The following is a 23,389-nucleotide window of genomic DNA, read 5'->3' on the forward strand; positions in this document are numbered from 1 at the left end:
TTGGGGATTAGAACCAGTGAACCTTCTAATGGTACCCTGCCGCTCCACAGACATCAGCTGCTTTTACAGTGTGCCTTGAGGTGGTACCAGCCAGCCAGCTAGAAAGATGTAAAGTCCTCCCTTGAGATGAGAATATAGCGCCATTGTATTCATACTTTTACGTAGCAACGGCTCAAGTTATCAGCTTTATATGAGGCCATTTTCCTTGACACATACAGAAGACATGATGGACAGTCATTACCCTGACACATACAGAAGACATGATGGACAGTCATTACCCTGACACATAAAGTACAGAAGACATGATGGACAGTCATTACCCTCACACATACAGAAGACATGATGGACAGTCCTTACCCTGACATACAGAAGACATGATGGACAGTCCTTACCCTGACACATACAGAAGACATGATGGACAGTCATTACCCTGACACATACAGAAGATGTGATGGGCAGTCATTACCCTGACACATACAGAAGGCATGATGGACAGTAATATACAGAAGGAGTACATGCCTCAGTCTTTGCTAAATTGTATGGACGCAGCTAATCAACTATCCAACTACTCAACTTATTTTATCTATATCATTACAATAGTTCAATGCATGAAATGCTTCAGCTTAAGTTTTATAGCTATTCCTTTTTGAATCCATCAAATCCAAATTAATTCCCAAAGTCTTGATACAGTGTTTACATTCAAGGTTGTGATTTTATACAAGATTATTAGCATACAGCAGTAAATTGTAACCTATCAACTTAACCAGTTGAAGGTAACTGAGATGCAGCTGTTCTATTTTTCTCTTCTCTACTATTTTTCTCCCATCACATTTTTAGGGAAGGAATACATTAACTTATTCAGGCATGTCTATTTCCATCCATTAATAATTGCCAGAAGACTTTAGGTGAGTGTAGCCTGTATCTATACATTTAAATGTAAGTCGTTTACAAGAGTCTCCTATCCAGAGTGGTAGCTTCCTGACATTGCTATTGGCAATATGATAATATATCTAAATGTGTTCAACATACTAAAATATCATTTAAATAATGGCATAATTACAACATTAATAAAAAAAATGGAAACCAACGTGTATATGGAATAAAGGAAGTTAAAGGGTAGAGAGAAAGCCAGAGCTGGATGTCTGACAATCTTTGGCCAAGTGGAAGTAATTATTTAAGTTCAACTGGACCCTCCTGCATGTACAGTTTAACTACAACTTACAGTGGGATTCTTGAATAAACTAAGACCTGTTCTAAGACCTGTTCTTAGACACAACGCATAAATCGTCATGCAGCAAACATCTATAACTGGAAGAATTGGAAATAGCCTGCTGTTCAGTCTGAGGTAATATTTCCGCTGTTTCGTAATCCCGTTATCTTGAAAGTTGATAGAATTTTGGGATGAAAATGTGCCTAAAGATCAAAAAGGATACATAAGATGACAATTATCTGGACCTATAAGTGACATTTTCTTACACATTTAGACAATTATTTTAGGCTAAAACTGAAGAACAGGTTATATAAAGTATGTTGTTTATCTACTGTAGTTTAGAGTCACTGCTGAGCATAGAGTCGAATGCTTAAACAAATGCTTTTGTCTGACAGGCTTTATCGATCTTTACCAAAATAAATATGTCTTATGAAGTGAGACCTTTGAGCCTGGATTTTTATATAACCTCCTATGCTCACCACACATTTAATATATACTGTGCATGTTTACTTGAGATTGTGTGTTCTGTCCCTAGAGCATGGTCTCTGACACCAGCAGCACTACAAATAAACCAAGATAAAATGTGGAATATAGGTGAATTTACTTCTACAATCAAATATAGGTACATTCACATACAAAGGAGATTTTGAATTAATTTCATACCTGGCAGGTTATTCGTATCTCTGGGGATACTGACTAGCTACTAGGCTAAACTGGATAACCAACTTACTCACGCATTGGATGGGGCTTCTCAACGCTCCTCTTTTTACTGAAGCAGTTCAGTTCCACTTTTAAAGGTTAACACAAGGTTATGTATTTCAGACTGGAACACAGACAACCTAAACCTACACACCTCCTTTAAGGAGAAAAGGTTGACGCCAAGTCTCGGGGGGGGGGGGGGGGGGGGGGGGCTGACGGACGGACAGGGGGCAGGTGGACCACACACACCGCTACTCCATTTACAACATGTCTCAGTATTCATGCCCTGTTACACCAGAGCCCCCAGTCCGCTCCATTAACCTCATGCCTGGTCCTCCTGCAGAAGCAGCACTTTTTAATGTTTCTGCTTCATATATTCTCCCATCAAAGCCCTCCTCCCCTGACTATTGTATCATTCTAAGTGGGCCCTACCGTAGAGTCACCATAAGAAGTGGGTGTCGAAAACGATTAGTGAAACCCAAAAAGCAGTACTGAAGCTCCAAAAGCAGTACTGAAGCTCCAAAAGCTGTAGTGAAGATCCAAAAGCTGTACTGAAGCTCCAGCAGCTGTATTGAAGCCCCAAAAAGCTGTAATAAAGACCCCAAAGGTCTAATGAAGCCCTAAAAACCAGTAATGAAACCCAAAAAGGTGCAGTGAAGCTCCAAAAAGCTGTAGTGAAGCTCCAAAAGCTGTAGTGAAGCTCCAAAAGCTGTAGTGAAGCTCCAAAAGCTGTAGTGAAGCTCCAAAAGCTGTAGTGAAGCTCCAAAAGCTGTAGTGAACCTCCAAAAGCTGTAGTGAACCTCCAAAAGCTGTAGTGAACTTCCAAAAGCTGTAGTGAACCTCCAAAAGCTGTAGTGAAGCTCCAAAAGCTTACTACTCAAATACCACTTTCCAGAATCTGGTTAAAGGAATTCAAGAAGAACAACAATTCACTCCCTTTAGACCCAGTCAGGAACCTGGTTCTGTAAGTCATGTTACTGGGGCCTCACCTGACAGGCCGTTAGCTCTGAAACCCAGGGAGCATTCTAGACGCCTCCTCATTCTCATCTCCCTCTGACTCCCCTTTCTCCTCCTGCTTCTCTTCTCTCAGCACGGTAGCGTCCACCACCTCCCACGGCAAGTCCCTCTCTACTCAGGGCTCCATCTCGATGACAGACATCCCCTCCTGGCTCTATCCCCAGCAAGGACCGCGGGCTGGTCATGCTCGTCCACACTCGTTTGCCCTCTGTGTCTCTGGGCCCCTGTGTTTGCACATAAACGTCTGCCACCACACATCCCCGCCACAAAAAAAACCCAGACAATCGGCGCTGGCAAACCCTCCGTTCATCCCTAGACTCTGCTCTGAGAAACTTAAACACTTGTATACAAGTGTCTCGCGGACACAGATTAAGTCTCGTCCTGCCCTGAAACATTACGCTCCATGACCATTCTCAGGCTTGATATTCAATGGATTCCAGAACCTGGCAGAGTGTAAACAAAACACCACCAAACATCCCAGAAGCCATCCCCTTCTTCTGCTTCTCGAAACAAACAGATTTGACGCCTTTATTCTTATTGGCAGGCTAAAGAGAGAGGAAATAAGCAATGACACGCCAGACGCAAAAATCCCACTCAACTAGCCGATCCACCAGACTGGCCTTTTTCATGAACAAAGTCACCTCTTCATTCCTGCTGGCTGGATTGTGTACTGTATGTGTTCATCTCCTGACTATTCACTGACCGCAAGCAGCATTTCAGCCCCTTTGACACCGTACTCCAGAACACACCTAAATCCATATGTCAACATCAGCTTCTAATCCAGACCTGACATTGCCCTACAGTACCTCCACCATCAAGTAGTGGAAACCGAACCAAAAAAAAACAGTCAAGCATTAGCCTTTCACTACAAAAAGGGGAGATATTACCACACAACTCTTCAACTGTGTCTCTCAGAGAGAGAGAAGTACTCTATTTTCTTGCCTGAACCTCCAAAGTCAACACAGCCCCAGATCTCTTTTTCCTCACTCACTGATTCACTCACACACACGCACGCACACACAGTTTTATCATCAGGAAATAAGCGATAAGTGGTATAGTCAGTGTTATATCTGTTAACGACAGCTCGTAATGTACCTCATCACAGTTAAAGAGCAGAGAAAAAGCTGGATGTCTGACAAGCTTTGGGCAGGTCGCTTTAAGAGGAACTATGTGTGTGTGCGTGCGTGTGTGCGCATTTGTCTGTGATCTCATGTAAACATGGATTTGGTCACCAGTGGTTGGTGTGTTCAGTTCCCAAAAAGGTTCAGCACAAAGGTATAATATATGCAAAGCTGGTGCTCTACTCATTGACCTACATCATAAGGGACAGCCTGTTTCGCTCTTAGTATCAGATCAAACTCAGTGATCACCAGTCTGTGTCCACAAAACCATCCCTAAAATTTCAAATCATGTCATCTCACAGCCCATTTCTTTGTAAATGCATGTCAACCTCACTTAGATTTGATGTATTCTGCCCCTCAGTCAAATCCTGGGAATGTGAAAATATCCTTAATAAAAGTTAGCCAGGTTTTGCCCATTTTAAAATTGGTTGTGTTGATCTATCATGTGTGAAGGGGCTTGGTGAGATAATGAGTGGCATTAGTTCTGCAAATTTTGGGATTAGTGGCGAATCGACATTTGGTCCGCAGACATGCTCGTCATTTATAAAGGGAGAGGGGTGGAGCTCTTGGTTACGGTTCCCATCTCTTAAAGGTGATCAACGTGGGATTTCTTGCCCATGTAGAAGGTAGGTAAATATCATGAACAAAATGCATAATTCAAAACCAAGATTTCCATCCCCTCTCTTTTCCAGCATGCTGACTAATGACTTCCTGTTCTAGTCTGCAATTTTTGTTCCTGAAAATATCTTTTACAGCAATTTAGACATGATTACTAAGTGAGTGTTTTCTCACATGAACACAAATTGAGGAACCCGGTACATTTTTCTGCACCGGCGGAATCAGCAAGAGAATATCACAGCCACTCACAAACACACAGGTACTGTAAGAAATACGCAGGAAGCCCATCACTCTATTACTGCATGTACCATTTCATGCAAATCTTCATCCACCTAACTGATATTAGCCTGCCTGTGTGTCCTGCTCTGCCCTCAGAACAGCAGCGTCCTGCGTATCTGCTGTCATTGGTGTGACCGTTTTTTTCGGTCACAGATGTTGCTTGCCTCGTGCAGTCGTTCAGTCATTGAGTGCACACGTGTGTGTGTGTGTGTGTGTGTGCGCGTGTCTAAGCACGTCTGTAATCTCAGATCATGTGCCTTGCAAGACCCTGGCGCCTGCAGGGTCGTGTGTTCGATTCCCATGAGGGACCAGTACGAGAAAAAAGTCAACGTCATACAGGACTGTAAGTAGGTCTGTATGACTTGCTGGTCATTCTCACAGGGAGTTCTGACCAATAGGGCGGGTTAACCCAGATTGATCTGTCTGTCCTGCTCTCACAACAGTCATGTAGCCATCTGTTCCTGTCTGTTCCTGCTTTGCCTGTATTGTCTGTACAACAGATTATGCAGATCACAGACGAATGTTGCCTTCGCCCTCTTGCAACCAGGGTTACAGTTCGGAAAGACATGTGTTTGTGTGTGCGCCTCCTGAAAGCCCTGTGATTGATGTGTTCGTTTCACTTTTCTAAGACTTAAAATACATCAAATGTATCCAGTGACAAGACAACAACCCCCCCCCCCCACCCCCGGCAGATAACCGAGGACGTAGAGATGAGCTGACGGACGACGGCTTGATTGATGCACATGGTTGACGGCGGACGAATTGACGGCGCTCGCCAGTCCGCTCTTGTGACACGTTTTTCATTGTTCTTGTGAACCCCCCCACCCCACCCCTGAGGCCCCTGACCGGTGGCGGGTTTTCAAATTGACAGATATATTTATTTAAAAAATTACATGAATCTAAATTAAATAGCGAAAAGCGTCAGTCACTCTCTTAATAATACATCGGCTCTGCCTCCCAAAGAGCACCTACACATTTAAGCCCGGACGTGGTGAAAAACACAGAGAGAACACTGTTCGTGTTTCACGTCCCAGCAGTCCTCTGGCAAAGCGGTTGACAGGACTGTGCCTGAGTGGACATGGGTGATGCCAGGCTCAGTGCCGGATTCTTGGCAAACCATTTACTTTGACAGGGTGCCATTTGCATGCACACGGTGAGTCATAATTGAATTCCCTCACTCCATTAAACCTCACGGGTTTGGCCAGCGGACAGAATGCGGATCACTTTGCCGGTCAAATTGCCGGCATGATCACTTTAAATGATTCTCAGATCATTTTGAATGAATTAATTTGAAATCATTTTCAAATCAACGGCAACATGGCAGCTTTCTACGGGGGTCGTAAAAACATGGCCAAATAGGATGTCCTGTTTTGGGACACTGGACTAGAGCCCATTGGCAATTCAGTTTATTTCTATGCAATGTCATTACGCAAGCAGTATACAATGACCGCGCAGCTTTCATTTTTTCATTTTGTCTCCAAAAAAATCCCCTCAGTCACAGAAAGACTGACCCACCTCTGTGAGCATTCCATTTCCTGCTGTGCATGCCTTGTTGCCATGCAGAGAGAACTGTGCCTAAGACATCAAGTGCAATGGTAGCCAAAGTCACTGGACCCCAGGCTTTATCTGTACCATAATGATGCATCTTCACAAATGAGAAACGTCCTCTATGACCCAGATTAATAATTCACATTATTCACACCCAAATCACAGCTAGCCTACTGGGCCCGTCTGCAGACTGAGTACTGGAAAGCAGGTGTTTGGTTTAGACATTTACCCCATTTAAAAAATCTGCACAAGGCAGAATCCACTTTAAAAAAAAAAAACAGGTCTGTGTTCCGTTGCCTGCAGAATCCCAACGCCTGTCCTCCTGAGTCTCTGACCCCCAAAACCCATCTTCATTAGAGAGAATGAGATAAAAGACAGAGTTCCGCCACAAGAGGCTTTCCAGTGCACCGAATAAACTCCTGACTTCCTCCCGAACCCCTTCTCTAACTCTCCCTCCCTCCCTCCCTCTTTCGCCCTCTTCTCTTGTTCAACCACCTGCTATGGCCCTATGAGATGACATGAACGATGGCAGATTTTTCCATTTGCTCATTTTATACACTTTTCAGTACCCCCCATCATTACTAGGCCCAGTGGACCCGGTTTATTTGATGGTGTTTTTCAAAGACTCTGCCACGGCTTCGCATTGATCAACTGACACGGGAAAAAACGAAGCACGCATTGAATTCACTCATGTATCTTCTTTGATCATCACTATCTGCATCTTTCTGTCCCTCCCCGTTCACTCTGTACTTACAATGATTTACTGTATATTCATATGTATTCACCACCCCATGCAAACATTTTCCTATTCATTGTTGGATCTGTTGATATGATCATATTGGTCTATGCTGCCTTCAACCTGCTAGTTGTTATGCTTTTTTGCACTGGCAACACAGTGTGTACGTGTGTGTGCGTGCATGTGCGCAGATGGGAGTGTAAATATTTTACTAAACTGGTGACAACCAAACATGAACATTTGGTCTTCTGGGGACATTTTGCAGTAAAAGAGTTATTTCCCAGGTTATGAGTTTGGTTACGTGCGTGAAAACCTACAAGATGCAATTGAAGTGCAGACTTCCAGCTTTAACTTCCGGCTGAACAAAAATATTGTATGAAACATTTAGGAATTGTAACCATTTTCATACACAGTCCCCTTATTTCAGGGGCTCAAATGTAATTGGACAAATTAACATAATCATAAATAAAATGTAAATGTTATTACTTTGTCGAGAATCCTTTGCAGGCAATGACTGCTTGAAGTCTGGAACGCATGGATACCAAATGCAGGGTATCCTCCTTTATGATGCTTTGCCAGGCCTTTGCTGCAGCTGATTTCAGTTGTTGTTTGTTCCTGGGTATTTCTGCCTTAAGTTTTGTATTCAGCAAGTGAAATGCATGCTTGATCAGGTTGACATCAGGTGACTGACTCCACCATGGCAGATTATTCCACTTCTTTGCCTTAAAAAACTCCTGGGTTGCTTTCGCTGTATTTTTTGGTTCGTTGGCCCTCTGTAAAGTGAAGCACTGTCCAATCAACTTCGCTGAGTTTGGCTGAATCTGAGCAGACAATATATCCCTATACATTTCAGAATTCATCCGGCTGCTTCAGTCTTCTGTCACATCATCAATAAACACTAGTGACCCAGTGCCATTGGAAGCCATGTATGCCCATGCCATCCCACTGCCTCCACCGTGTTTTACAGATAATGTGGTATGCTTCAGATCATGAGCCGTTTCAAGCTTTATCCACAGTTTTTTCTTCCCATCTATGTGATACGGGTTGATCTTGTTTTTTTCTGTCCAAAGAATGCTTTTCCAGAACTGGGCTGGCTTTTTTAGATGTTTTTTGGCAAAATCTGGCCTTTATAAGCTTGAGGCTTATGAATGGTTTGCACCTTGTGGTGAACCCTCTGTATTTGCTCTTGTGAAGTCTTTTCTTCATGGTAGACTTGGATAATGATATGCCTACCTCCTGGAGTGTTCTTCACTTGGCTGGATGTTGTGAAGGGGTTTTTCTTTAACATGCAAAGGATCCTACGATCATGCACCACTGTTGTCTTCCGTGGATTTCCAGGCCTTTTTGTGTTGCAGTGCTCACCAGTGCGTTCTTTTTTTCTCCGAACGTACCAAACTGTTGATTTGGCCACTCCTAATGTTCCTGCTATCTCTCTGATGGATTGTTTTATTGCAGCCTAAGGATGGCTTGTTGTGGGTTCACAGCAACATCTTCCAAATACAAATGCCACACCTTGAATCAACTCCAGACCTTTTACCTGCTTAATTGATGAAGAAATAACAAAGGAATAGCCCACACCTGTCCATGACACAGCTTTTGAGTAAATTGTCCAATTACTTTTGGTCCATTGATAAAGAGGGGGCTATATATTAAAGAGCTGTAATTCCTAAACCCATCCTCCAATTTGGATGTGAATATCCTCAAATGAATGCTAAGAGACTGCGTTTTTATTAACTATAAAAGCCCAAATAACAAAAGGTGTGTCACCGTTCAACTATTTCTGGACATTACTGTATATTTACACTGTGATGTTTTAGTTCCTTTTGGCTATTTTATCAGCATTTTATTATAACTACTGATGATAAAGCATGAATATCTATTTGATTATTAACACATTTTTATCTTTCAACAATCATTACTCCTACATATGTAAACGGCAGTAACCTAGTCAATGACCATTCATGAAACATCTTAGGTATATAAAAAGCAATTTACTAACAATTAAAAGTTTTGGTGAAGACTAATCTGTAACGTTTGATATTTACACTAAATACAAAACCTAACTGTTCACCTGTGTAATTTTGATAAGATGGACATGCAAAACAGCACCAACTGCTGCTCGTTGAGGTCTCAAAATGGCCGTTCCCCTGAATACAAATTATTACAAAACAATCACAGTGTTGTGTAACTATCATACACTTCTAGACCATGGTCTAGAACTGACCCTCCCTACCTTAAGGCAAGACTTGCCACATCCATTCTCTTAATGCGCCCCTACGAGAGTGAAAGCTCCCGCTTGGTTCATTTAAACACATATACACTCACCTAAAGGATTATAAGGAACACCTGTTCAATTTCTCATTAATGCAATTATCTAATCAACCAATCACATGGCAGTTGCTTCAATGCATTTAAGGGTGTGGTCCTGGTCAAGACAATCTCCTAAACTCCAAACTGAATGTCAGAATGGGAAAGAAAGGTGATTTAAGCAATTTTGAGCGTGGCATGGTTGTTGGTGCCAGACGGGCTGGTCTGAGTATTTCACAATCTGCTCAGTTACTGGGATTTTCACGCACAATAATTTCTAGGGTTTACAAAGAATGGTGTGAAAAGGGAAAAACATCCAGTATGCGGCAGTCCTGTGGGCGAAAATGCCTTGTTGATGCTAGAGGTCAGAGGAGAATGGGCCGACTGATTCAAGCTAATAGAAGAGCAACTTTGACTGAAATAACCACTCGTTACAACCGAGGTATGCAGCAAAGCATTTGTGAAGCCACAACACGCACAACCTTGAGGCGGATGGGCTACAACAGCAGAAGACCCCACCGGGTACCACTCATCTCCACTACAAATAGGAAAGAAGAGGCTACAATTTGCACAAGCTCACCAAAATTGGACAGTTGAAGACTGGAAGAATGTTGCCTGGTCTGATGAGTCTCGATTTCTGTTGAGACATTCAGATGGTAGAGTCAGAATTTGGCATAAACAGAATGAGAACATGGATCCATCATGCCTTGTTACCACTGTGCAGGCTGGTGGTGGTGGTGTAATGGTGTGGGGGATGTTTTCTTGGCACATTTTAGGCCCCTTAGTGCCAATTGGGCATCGTTTAAATGCCACAGCCTACCTGAGCATTGTTTCTGACCATGTCCATCCCTTTATGACCACCATGTACCCATCCTCTGATGGCTACTTCCAGCAGGATAATGCACCATGTCACAAAGCTCGATTCATTTCAAATTGGTTTCTTGAACATGACAATGAGTTCACTGTACTGAAATGGCCCCCACAGTCACCAGATCTCAACATAATAGAACATCTTTGGGATGTGGTGGAACGGGAGCTTCGTGCCCTGGATGTGCATCCCACAAATCTCCATCAACTGCAAGATGCTATCCTATCAATATGGGCCAACATTTCTAAAGAATGCTTTCAGCACCATGTTGAATCAATGCCACGTAGAATTAAGGCAGTTCTGAAGGTGAAAGGGGGTCAGTATTAGTATGGTGTTTCTAATAATCCTTTAGGTGAGTGTATGTTATCGCTATTTTGTTATTCCTCACTCATACATTCCAACAGCCAACGCCGTCTTACAAACTAGCCGCTTAAAAAGCAGCTTTTCCATTGACAACGAGAAGAAAAAGTGCCAAGCTGCAGTTGCAACATGGCGTAACACATTTTGAGTGAGCGACCGGGTTGCCTAAGAAATGAACTACTTTACGTATTGATTGGATTCTGTGGAGTGAAATGCATCCTGGGTCATAATCTTTTAGGCTGGGGAGTGTTGTTGTTGTTGTTTTGTTATTTTGTCGCCATGGAATCCCCGAGGAGTCGGCCTCTTCAACTCAGTTTGGATAAATCAATGTCAGTTCCCATTGATTGCCATGCCAGGACAAATAAACAACTCCCTCTTTCTCGCTCTCTCTTGTCCCTTTTCTCCATTCCTCTTCTCTCCATATTCTTTTTCCACCCCTCTGTCGTAGTCTCCTCTCGTGTTTTCTCTTACCTCTCTCTGTGCCCCTCTCCCTCAACCTCTGTCGCCACCTCAGACCGTTCAGTGCCTGGAGGTGAAGACCGACAGACAGACAGAAGGTGTGAACTAGCACTGTTAAAGGAGAGAATGAGTCTCTTGAGACAGTTGTCACAGCTGTTTAACCCTCCACCCACACATTTCTCCCCTCTCCGACACACTGTGTGTGTGCAGGGGGTCTCAAGCGTTAAATTTGCTACAGGGAATAGGCAAAACCTTATTAATTCATCCTTAAAGCTCAGAATCGAGGATGTTTATCATGTACGTCTTCAAGGGGGAGCACTTTGAGACGACACCCACCAAGCAGACATTATGGCGGCTTTTTGACTTGTGCCTTGGAAGCGGATTCCTGGCCTTTTATCAACAATAGCTTTTCGGGTCTTAGAGCCTTTTCACACTGAGAGTTTAATTTAGATTAACAAGATTTTAACTGATGTTTTTGTTGGGTGTTTTTTCTTTGGGGAATGTCTAAATTGTTGTGCATTATCTCCTGAGGTAATGACTGCCCCATCCAGGAGAGCGTATTGCAGTTTCATTGGTGATGACGCACAACAGCAATTATAGAACCGTATAATTGTATAAACAGACACAAATGGATACTAGGTAGTGTCATCCCTATTCCCTTTGGTTTCATATTGATCAGAATAAATCACATCAGACCACTCTTCTGCTTAAATACAATCTGGTAATCAACTATATTTAAGTGAAAAACAATTGGGCAACTAAAAAACAAAACAGACAATATACGGTATAATGTTCATTTGAACAGTATTGCCACAAAAATAAAATCATGCAGAAATGATATTGAAACATTTCAGTCCATAATGTTACAATATCAAGACCAAAAAATAAAATAAATTAGCATTCAATTAATCTAAATTGTAAGCTGTTCGTAATTAGGCTCCTTGGATGCAATATCTACTGGTACTATAACCTTAAGATAATGCATGAGTGTGTCTTCAGTGAATTCATGCAAATCACAAAGCTGTTCCGCATTTTCTGCAGTGCAGGAGTATTCTCAACAAAAACAAACTCTTGCTCGACCCGCATACACTTCAGTTTCAAAGAACGCTTCAACCACGAGCGTCCTTGGCTGAATGGGAGAACATTGGGTGTTTTCTTGAGTTTGTTCCTGGGTAGAATGACCCTGTGACATCACACACACCATATCTTAAATTAAAGTACAATACAACCGCAACGACATTACTGGGTCCCAGGGGCAGCGAATACGCAGAAGCACAATGGCGAAACCATTTATATAACAAAAAAATGACTGAACGCTACGTTCAGTAGCAACATCCTCTCTGAAACCTCTGCAATGGAGAAAGAAACGTTTCAGTCGGTGAAGCTTTTCAGAGACTAATCCTGCAATAATGGCCGCAAGCGCCCTCCATGGCTCATAATACAAAGCTGATTCTCAAAATTGAATTTAGGCAAATGAAAGGCAGGCCGGCCCTTCTGGGTGGCCCGGTGGTGGGTTCAGCTGTCTCTTCTGCAGTGTCTCCTCAGCTCAGTGCAGTGTGAGCGCACTCGCACTGGAACTTTTCTGGCGGTGTTGACTTGATCGCTCTGAACAGATTTCTCTCCCCAGAGAACATGATGTCAGTAGACATATTTAGCTGCTTCGCTTCCCTCCCGCGAATCTTTCTGTCTCGCTCACTCTCCTTCTCTCCTGTCCCCCCTCGTCTGTTCTTTGCTCCCACACTCGCTCTTCCTCTCTCTCCGTGAATCTCTCCGTTTCAGATTATTGCCTTATCGCCCTTCAGACGCCTCCTCCTGCATCCGGTCTTGTCCTTGCTCGCCCTCGTTGCTTTCCCCCCCATCTTGTCTTTTTCACTCTGTCGTGTCCATGTTGGCGCTCCTCCACCAAGCGGTATCATACCCGAGATTTAGCCAGACAGAGGGACAGTTCAGAGGGGGTGACAGACCGACCCAGAGCCAGACTGGCAGACAGAACAGACGGGGCAGTGTGCGTCCATCGTACACCTGAGGTGACAGTAATGGATGTGGCAGCCGAGTCGTGGAACGATAAACGCGATGGGTCTTTCGTCTCTGAGAGGGCGTGTCAACGGCACTCCCGGCAGGCCTGTGCGACACACGACGTCGGGTACAGAACTCTGTCTCCAGGCGCGGCATGAACGGCACACTATATGTACGTTTTTATTTTGGTGTCCGTGTCCCCAGGTCTCCAGAGATACAACCCACCTCGCTACCCTCCTCCCCTTAACGCAGTTAATGCCATCCAACATACCCCCACCATAGACACTACCCACTACACCCTGAGCTGTCAAAACAACGCTCTCTTTCTAACACCCCATTCTCTCTCTCTCTCTCCCCATCTGTGACTTTTCTGCTCTGAGTTACATGTTGTCTCTGATTTGCATCACCTTCAGTTCAGCTGCGTCGCTGTATTTGGGGTTCGTCAGAATTCAGACTTCTCATTCAGTCTCGGGTCTCTACAGACGTGTTTTGCAGTCTAGCACACGCAACTGTCCTCGGAAATGTAACATTTTCCAGTTGATCTTGCATAAATGTACTATGGTGGTACAATCAAACAAATACCATGGTACTTAAAAAAAAAAATACAACAGATTATCACGGAAGAAAAATACTGTGGTACGTGACTGCATGAATTCAATAATTCATGAAAAATGTGTTCAATAATTTCTCAAAATAAAACTTAAGAGTATGGGATGGTATTATCAAGGTTAAAACCATGGTACATTTGCATGATTTGCACTAAACCATGGTTACGGAAGTGGAAGTACTATTGCGATAAAGCATGTCTGTAAGGGCAGCTGAGCTTGGCATGTGATTAAGTAAAACAGGTTACACGGCAGGAACATGGAGTGATCTCACAAGTTGCCTCACACTGAAAATACTTTGATGATGATTCGTGGAACTAAGACCCTAGGGGCTAGTAGTGAACAGGAGGGAATGAGCGTCAGGTTAGGGAGAGGGTCAGTATACTGAGGGGATTGAAGACGGCCTCGGAGTGGCTGGTCATGGAGTTCTTCAGTGTTTTACTTCAGGCTTTAGTAAATGTGAACCGTGGACCTCTGTTGAGATGTAATCCCAGTACTAAAACTGATGTGTGCGGTATTGCGATAAAGCATTCAAACCAAAGATTTTTGCTTTGCTTTGGTTTTTTACACAACTTTCACCACAATATCACCACAATTCAACCACTTCGTTTTTGGTGAAAAGTAACAAGTACATTGGTTAAGTCATAAAAACATAACATAGTGCAATTCTCTCAGTTCAGTCAGTGATACAATCGGTAGGTCCATGATCAAACAATGTAAGGCAAGAGTTACAAAATGAGTCTTTGAAGTACTTCAGGTACAGTAATCTTACAGTTCATTTCACTGTTTTCACATTAGGCAAAACTCATGCTGTACACTTCAATCACAACTGACAATAATTGAAATAATTCCCATAATTTCTTTCCCATAATAAAGTGTGATCAATAAAGTCGTCTTCTACAATTATGCAGAATTGTATAAAACTTGAATCAAAAAATTTATGGAAAGCCTTTTTGCCTGACAAATCCAAACCTGACATTGGTCACCAGTGAGGATGTGACATGGCTTATCCATGGGCTGAAGGAGATCAGGAAGGAATGTCTAGGGATCTCTTGCTAATTTTCTTTTAAGAAGAGTAGTGAAACATTACCACATACTTGTGTGAGTACCAAAGCGACGAAAAAAAACAAAAACTGTAATATCCTTGCTGGGCTACTAGGCCCATGTTGCTTAGGGGCTTAGGGTTGCCAAGGAACACAATTAGTCTGTTGTAGTTATTATAATAATATAGAAAAATAACATGCAACAGCTGTTACCTGAGGTGGCGCAGACGTAGTCATGGCTCTATTTGGGCCTTTTTTTACCACATTTTATTTCTCTCATGCATTGACCAGTTCACGATAACAACCTCGCCACATCCAGCAGATCGCGTTCCAAAGCCAATTAGCAAAATTGGTGTATGGTTCAAATATTGTAAAATGCACCTTTTAACAATACTTTGCATTATGTAATATAGTAGATAATGTCAATATGCCAGGTTCCGGGATAAACCACTGAATGTGACTTTCATAGAACCGGATTAAATGGAATTTCCCTGCCAGATTCAGTAGCTGCTAGATCACACCTATAGAGTCAACACCCAAGACTTACACATGCATTATCTGGATGTGTGAGCAACAGATGTGTAATGCTTTGATCGTGGCCTCAGCGCCACAAAGCACTCTGGCACGCGGGACGAACACTCATTTCCAGTGGAACACCGTGCTAGCCCTGGAGCATTGCCTTGCCGATGCATAAGGCAGTTACAGTAGCAATCAGGTTAACACGTTGTGCTTCATTGACAGAAGAGGTAAAGGTGGGGAAGACACAGGGCCTTGCTGAAATAGCAGCAGGCTGGGATCAAAGACATGCTATCTGGCAAAACCCTGGGGCAACGGACTACCCTAGGCCATACTTTGCTCTAGGCTCCTATCCCTTTCACATAGGTTCTTGTGGCAAAAAATAATCTTCATAGTTACTGAGAAGAGAACAGATTATCCATTGACTGTCCAGTATGAAAAAAAAAAAACATTGCTGGAATGGAGATATTTGGTTTGAGTATGAGCTTCCAGGTGGAGACTGCCAGAGGCGCTGCTGGAATCACAACACAGTCAGGGCTTAGGCTTATAGCCCCGGACGCCCAGGCCTAACAACGCCCCTAGGGACTACCCGCTACATGTTGCTCTTTCAACCTTAGAAGTTAGTTGTGCTTCTTGAAAACAAACGCAACAATGCATAACATTATGGTCAGAGTTACGGTGTCGGGTGGCCGATTCAGTCAACCGTGACAGCCTTGTGGCGTTGCCGTGGTCTCACTAGGCAGCCAACATTAGTTGCCAGGTTTTGTCGATAGCATTGTCGTACCTAGGTTCAGAGCAAGGTTCTGCAGAAGATCTGTCATACATTACAGCCTCAAATATCAAGCTTATGCAGCCTGAGTTACAAATGCGGATTGGTGTTGGGAAGTAGCGGCCATGTCCATAGGCTAAGGACCTCAGTAATATTTGAATCCCTTATTTGATACAATTTGTACGTGGATTCAAATTCCCGCAAGTCACAGACAGACACCAAAGCCCACACTGTATTTCCAATACGGCCACTCCTAAAATAAAAGTGTCTCGACAGCCAGCTGGACACACAGACCATCACGCCGTCATCCCGGCATGCCCCCCTAACAGGCAGTGAAGCAAGGGCTGTAATGGCTGCCTCGTAGGCCCAGGGGCGTGACTGGATCAACATTTAGTTCCGCAGTGCACACACAAACAAACACATTTCAGGTTTAACTGGGGGGGGGGGGGGGGGGGGGGGGGGGGGGTCAATTACCCTAAACCGAACCCCTATTAAACCTGACCTACACTCAAAACACCCAACTTTACGCAGACATCCAAAACAGATTGACACGTTGTATGCTCGTGCGTAAATGTACATAACTTTTTTACAAACCGCTCGTTTCACTGTAGTAGCTGGTCTGCGCTAATGCTACTTTATCCCCACCAGGCAAGATGGTAAACTTCTTCTCCATATTTTCCAGAGTATTCCGTATCATAGCTGTGTGTGTCTGACTATGGAACGGAGAAAAACATCTGTGCTTCTCTCCACAGATCTATGAGGTGATGACAGGCATGCTGTAAGTCAGTTTTAGACATTGACTGGAGGATGGTTTTTGAAATCACATGGTAGGGATATACTGTACCTCAGCAGCTCTGGGCCAGAAAGCTCCCCACACAAAGTCCACAACAATATCAGTAAAAGTTGTCCTCCCTGCCAGCCCTCTTCCTCAGCTGATCTATCCCAGTTAGCAAGGCCATATCCACCACTACAGAAATACTCAAGTCATGAGTCGTCGCCCAAACCCCCCTGTAAGTACATTCTGAGTTCCATTACGCAAATACACTACATGAATATTATAATCAGTATGAAAGCGTGTAAGTGGAATGCAGGATCTTATGACAAACGTTATCCATAATGCTTCATAGCCTTTATGTTTTATCTAAGCCCCGAGAACAACAACTTTTGCTCTGTGCTCACTTTAATCAATACGCAACACTCCCGAGATAAACAGAATGGAAAAGTTAATCACAATAAACAGACACACAGCAATAGACTGTCAATTTGTATTTCAACTATGGGCAAGTCAAATAGATAGGCTATACTCTCTTTTCTTCAAATTAGATAAAAATGTCACTGTCTATCTGAGATGTAAAACCTTTACAATTTCAAATGTGTCCGAAAGAGCATGTATATGCAATACATTCCTGTGCAGTAAAACGCCTTAATGCTGGGAACACACAATCCACACTATCTAGCCTCTTATGTAGAATCAGTGGTCACCCACATTCATACAGAAGAAATTCCCACCCTCTAGGTTTAACCAAGATCATTGTATTGGTTAAACCTAGAGGTCCCTTTGGTTTACAATGACTTAGGAAAGCATGAGAATGTCCGAAATGACTAGGCTACATTTATAAAAGTGTCTCTTCCTTATAAATATAAATACATTTATAAGTGTCTCTCCCTTATAAATATAAATACATTTATAAGTGTCTCTTGCCACTATCTGCTATTTCTTTCGCCTCCATCACACCACTGTGTCTCTCTCTCCCTCCTCTATCCCCTCACCCCTCTCTTTCTTTTATGTCCCTCCTTTATCTTTTGCCTTTCCAGAGTTTAGCTTTGTTTTGCTGTATTTTCCTATTTTCCTCTGTGTCAGTCAACAAAAAGAAACTCAGGGTCACTGTATTGATTTATAAAAAAGTATTTTACTAAATATTCTAACCTTGTACTTCACCGCAATACAGTCAACAGTCAAAATATCACTGATTGAGGCTGAATTTAACATAACTACACCAAAATCTAGCTAGATAATTATCACCACTGACAACTCTACCGTGGCCAGGTTGGTGTAGCTAAAACATTAGCCAGGGTCCAAATCACTTTGATATCAGGATAGGAAACGACAAGGATGTTTTCAAAGAAGCCAATTGGGTTCAAAGCATCAGCTACCTTTGTTAGCAAACCAGCCGGCCAAGTCAGTTATAGTGCAGACAATACAGAAAAATATCACCAGTCTAGATGATATCCAGAAATGAATGACATTGAGTTGGTTACACAACAGTTACTGTCAAATAGGAAAACAAATCAGCAATTTCTCTAGCTGCGTACCATGCTTGTACCATGCTTGTTCCCATACATGCTTCCTTATCAACAGTCTTTTACTAACTTGACACAACTACTCCCGCACTGCAACTACAGCTCTTTGACACCCCAAGCAATACTGTCAAAGGACCTGTGAACAAACGCCTTTGCTTAGCAAAAATACCTTTGCTAAAAGACTTTATGAAACAAAGATCACTGCCTGTCTGACTGGCTTCACTTCACAACACACAAGTCATCACAATGGTAAAGGTGTTAAGCAAGGAAGTGGTAGTGAACGTGAATTCTACAAAATGTTTGCCCTCCGAATCGTCTTAGCTCTGGTAAAAATACATGGAACGTAATAAGGACATGACCTCCGTCTCCTCATTGGTAGTAGTTATGGCCTGGCAAGTTAATCAGTTTAAGAGTTGACTAGAGGAAGATTTCAAGGACCATCAGAACGGCTGTTAACTCAAGGAACCCCAGACGCTTTTAGTTAAGTAAATTAACCTTCTGAATCCGGACATTAGGGTCCCTGTCTAAAAGAAATACGGTGACATATGTATGAATTTAGTATATTTAATTTAGTATGTCATGGAGTCCTAAACGCCATTGTCTGAGCTCTGACAATGCAATGCCTTCACAGAACTCACTGAAAAATGATAATATGCGAGCCTACCAGGGTGTGAAATACAGATGAAGGGGAACAGCAGCTTTCACAGATGGCAGGGAAAACTGAGGCTGTTGGAAATGACCAGTGCTCGACTTGGCCAGGAGATAACCTGAGACGAGTATCAACCATGCAATGTGTTATTGCTTCTGCTGATAGCACTTAAACAGTCCCAGGAATCAACATGTGTAATGGCACATACAGTACACATTAAGTCCATCCACACACATGTAGATCCTTAACACACATGTTCCGTGTGAACACGGGTCATATTTCATGCGTGCATTTCCTGTCTAGTAGGTGTCAACATTTTCCAGAGTGCTACCATGGGTTGGTAAGCACACGTTAACTCCCATTCCAATTGTCAATGTGATTGTATTTCAGAGTTTTAATTGTACTCAGGGGGGCATTTTTAAACGGTTTAGGTTTTGTTTATGTTAGTGTTACTTCATTCTACCAACTGCATTGTTTTGGTGCAGAAACAAGCATACACCCTCAGCAAAACTGTTGAAAAGAGAAAACATTTCTCTGTCATCCATGAAATAGATTTTCTGTTTGTGGCAGGTTGATGGCCACTAGATTTAAATGCTAGACTTAAGGTTTAATTCAAACCCAATTCACAGTATTTGCACATTAACTGATGTAGTGAGAGGATTACCACAGCGGGGACGGCTAGGGAAATGAGTGCAAGGGAACGTATCCTTAGCGATGAATAAATATAAATATATAATCTGACTCCATATTGTTAGTAAATAAATGTTTTTTGTAAATGACCATATGTTGGAGGTCCTTAGTAAAGGTTAGCAACACCACTCGTCACAAGCCCTGAGCTGACCTCTCCATGCATTTCAGTTAACCCTGAGCTGACCTCTCCATGCATTTCAGTTAGCCCTGAGCTGACCTCTCCATGCATTTCAGTTAACCCTGAGCTGACCTCTCCATGCATTTCAGTTAGCCCTGAGCTGACCTCTCCATGCATTTCAGTTAGCCCTGAGCTGACCTCTCCATGCATTTCAGTTAGCCCTGAGCTGACCTCTCCATGCATTTCAGTTAGCCCTGAGCTGACCTCTCCATGCATTTCAGTTAGCCCTGAGCTGACCTCTTCATGCATTTCAGTTAGCCCTGAGCTGACCTCTCCATGCATTTCAGTTAGCCCTGAGCTGACCTCTTCATGCATTTCAGTTAACCCTGAGCTGACCTCTCCACCTCAGCTCAGGGGTGGGAGGGCTGATGGCCCACACCTGAGTGTTCCAGATCTTTAGAGAAGCAAATGTTGTGCGGAACCCCTGATCAACATCACCAAGGGTGTGTTGGAGACTTGGCGAGGCCAGACGCGCCTCTTCGTCGAATGCACTTCCACTCTTCCTCAACAGACCTTTCTCATTACACTACACTGATGTTTTTTCTTCTTCCAATGATAGAATGTACACCCAGAGTCTCAGCCTGATGTCTCAGACTGGCCTCTCAGACTGTTATAAAAAGGTATATCTACTATCTCGGTAGAGACACCCCCCCAGCCCCAACAGGTATGCTTTCAGTTATATAGAAGCCAAACTGCATAGAAAATAATGTTGTAAATAACAATACTGCGTTAACTGCTTGCTATGGCAGGTTTGAACGAATGCCAGCCTATAATGCCACAGACATGCATGTGCTTATGGAGCTGACGCCAGTCTAAACCCCTCAGGTCCGAGGACACTCGTCTCATATCATCACCTTAACCCCCTTTCCCAGAGCAGCGCCGAAGCAGCCCGTATTTGGAGGTGTCTGTCGGTTGCAGAGTACACAAACATCCCGTGGCTGTATAACAAGTTTGACCTCATCTTCTCCATATCTCTGCTCCCACCTGAGGAGGAGTAGGATCTCGTTACACTCTGACCGCCGCCGAGCTGTGTGTGTGCGTGCGTGCGTGCGTGTTCTGACTTGAGTCCGGATCTTTCTGGAACTGGACACGCTCCACACTTTCAGTTTCCCCCGGAGGCGACACGTTTGTATTTCTGGTCACCGGGGTCTGTGAGGTGAGGACAGGCATCCTGTTAGCTAATCTGAGAGTTGATTGGAGGACGCTTTGAAGGATAGCAAGAATGCCCTGGACCTTCTGAGCCCGGTCATTAACGACGCAGAGGAACAATATAGGCTTATTGTCATGACGATCATTACAATGATTACCATGACGATTGTGATCATGACAGGGCTGATTATTATTAGTAAGATGCCGATGGTAATAAAATTAATAATAAAAATAATAATCATCATTGTCGATATAATTGTGTGTCTGCGGCTCGCAGATGCTGAAAAAAGAATGAGACTTTTCTAGGTAGGCAGGAGGGAGAACGAGAAAGAAGTGGAGAACAATTAACTCTGTCAGGTGATTCAATCTGAATGAAAATAACCATGAAGCAACACAATAAACTGGTGAACTGTGTGAGTGTTGAGGGTTCTTTAGACAATTATCAGTAAATTTTACTTCAAAGAATGTTTTGTTCTGAGATACATTGTCAAGGTTAGCAGTCACAAAGTTCGGCATATTTAAAAGCAGGTGTAGTGAAAAGCTGTAAATACTGAAAAACTCACTAAATAAATAAGACAACACAAACAAGAGAATGAGAAAAACTGAGCTTTTTAGCATGTGATGAAAGAATAGAAGCTATGACCTTCACAGCAACGATTCTCCTACAACATTTAGAGTGTTTAGAGAGAATATGTTCCCATGTCTTTAGCTTAACGATGGTGTCCATTACTGCCGTCAGCAGAATATTGTTATTAAGCAGTGGTGTGTTTTGTAAAGTAGATGAGGAACCTGTGGGTGGAAACAGCTATAACCAATTTGACCTCACCTTCTAATCCTCTCAATTTCTGCCATTGCAACTGTGGAGTTGTTCTGAATCCTCTCTGACCACTACCAAGCTGTGTCATACCCCTCCACGCACGCACACACACACACACACAAACTTTGCAGTTGCTTTTGGGATATTATTAGAAGTCTGTCTAGGTTTCCATAGCTACAACAAAGTTTTTCATTCTTCCCTTTTCTTTTTCATCATCTCCTTCTCCTTCTGTGGCTGCTCCCATCAGCAGTGGGTTAGCCTCCATTCACTCTAAGCCACACAGGGCCAGAAGGATCTCCCAACGACATGGAGACCAAACTGGAACCGTAAAGAATCCTTTAAAAAAAAGGTGGACTGTCTGGGAATGCTCAAACCTAGCCTGTGGTGGTCAACTTGGGGCTACAAAAGAGCATAAAAGGCAGCTGAGTTTGCCCCATTTTATGGTTTGTAATTGGTGACAGGCACAAATATATATATATATATATATATTTTTTTTTTTAAGTAATTGCCTTTTCCATTTTGGCAGAGCTGTGATACATCTGCTGAACAGACTTTCCTTTCCACTAAATGTTTATTTGACAGTTTGTCCTGATTTCCAGTATTATCCATGAACATTATGCAGCCGTATCTCTCACACAAAGATGTTGCGCATAACAGCCCAGGTGATAAGACACCGGGACATGATGACCAACACTGGGGAAACCCACAGTGACTAACGAGAGGCTTCCAAACAGCGCCAGCCTCACTCAGGTCACCCTCATCAGAGAAAATATATTGGCAGTAACAACACCTTCCACACAATTTTTCCAAGACAACTGGTTTACCCTCTATCAGCATAGTGTTTGTTTTGCCATACTGTTCGCTGTAACACATTCTGGAGGATGAAATTGTTTGTCGTCAGTTCCGTATTGCTTCGTACAGAATGGTGGCGCGCAAGATTGTGAGCGGCTAGAGTCAGTGTTCATTGGAATAGCAGTCAACTGTCCCTTTGAGTATGTGTTCCTTGTGACTTACCCAGCCGAGCATTAATAATCCTGCCTTGCTCTTTGAGATTGTTAGCCTAGCATTAGTGAACCTGTGTTTCTACCAGTGGAAAAGTGGATGAGGCTCAGATCCAAGATATCACAGGTCACTGACAGTAAACCGACACCCTTCGAAAGTATGTGTTGGTTTTGGAATATAACAAAAAAGTGCCTTCCGGGATAAACATACAGTATGCTGCCATACCAGTTGTTTTGGTCCCAGTAAACAGATAAAATACATGTGAAATACACTACAGGTATACTAAGCTCTTGAGGCATTTACAATATAGTGTCACTAATTCAAAGTTCCTATATGTATTAATCACAGACTGAAGCTTTCAAGAAAATGAACAGTACACCATGGGGAACGTTAATAACGCACTTGCTAACACAATAACAACAACATTTAATG

General features: G+C 43.0%; 1 protein-coding gene across 12 annotated transcripts in view; it reads right to left on the bottom strand.

The window, feature by feature from the left end:
• Positions 1–23,389, bottom strand: part of syndig1l (synapse differentiation inducing 1-like) — a 211,167-nt gene that overhangs the window by 81,438 nt on the left and 106,340 nt on the right. The window contains exon 1 of one of the 12 annotated variants that reach the window (XM_010887488.5): positions 2,899–3,014. The exons of 8 other annotated variants lie outside the window; for them this stretch is intronic. The gene's annotated coding sequence lies outside the window, so the exon portion shown is untranslated. Of the gene's footprint in view, positions 1–1,940; positions 2,009–2,898; positions 3,015–23,389 lie in introns of those variants that run through there. 3 more of the 12 variants (XM_010887482.5, XM_010887481.5, XM_010887490.5) reach the window with 3 other exon arrangements.

Source organism: Esox lucius, chromosome 23 (assembly GCF_011004845.1).
Source record: "Esox lucius isolate fEsoLuc1 chromosome 23, fEsoLuc1.pri, whole genome shotgun sequence".
In the NCBI taxonomy this organism is placed as follows: Eukaryota; Metazoa; Chordata; class Actinopteri; order Esociformes; family Esocidae; genus Esox; species Esox lucius.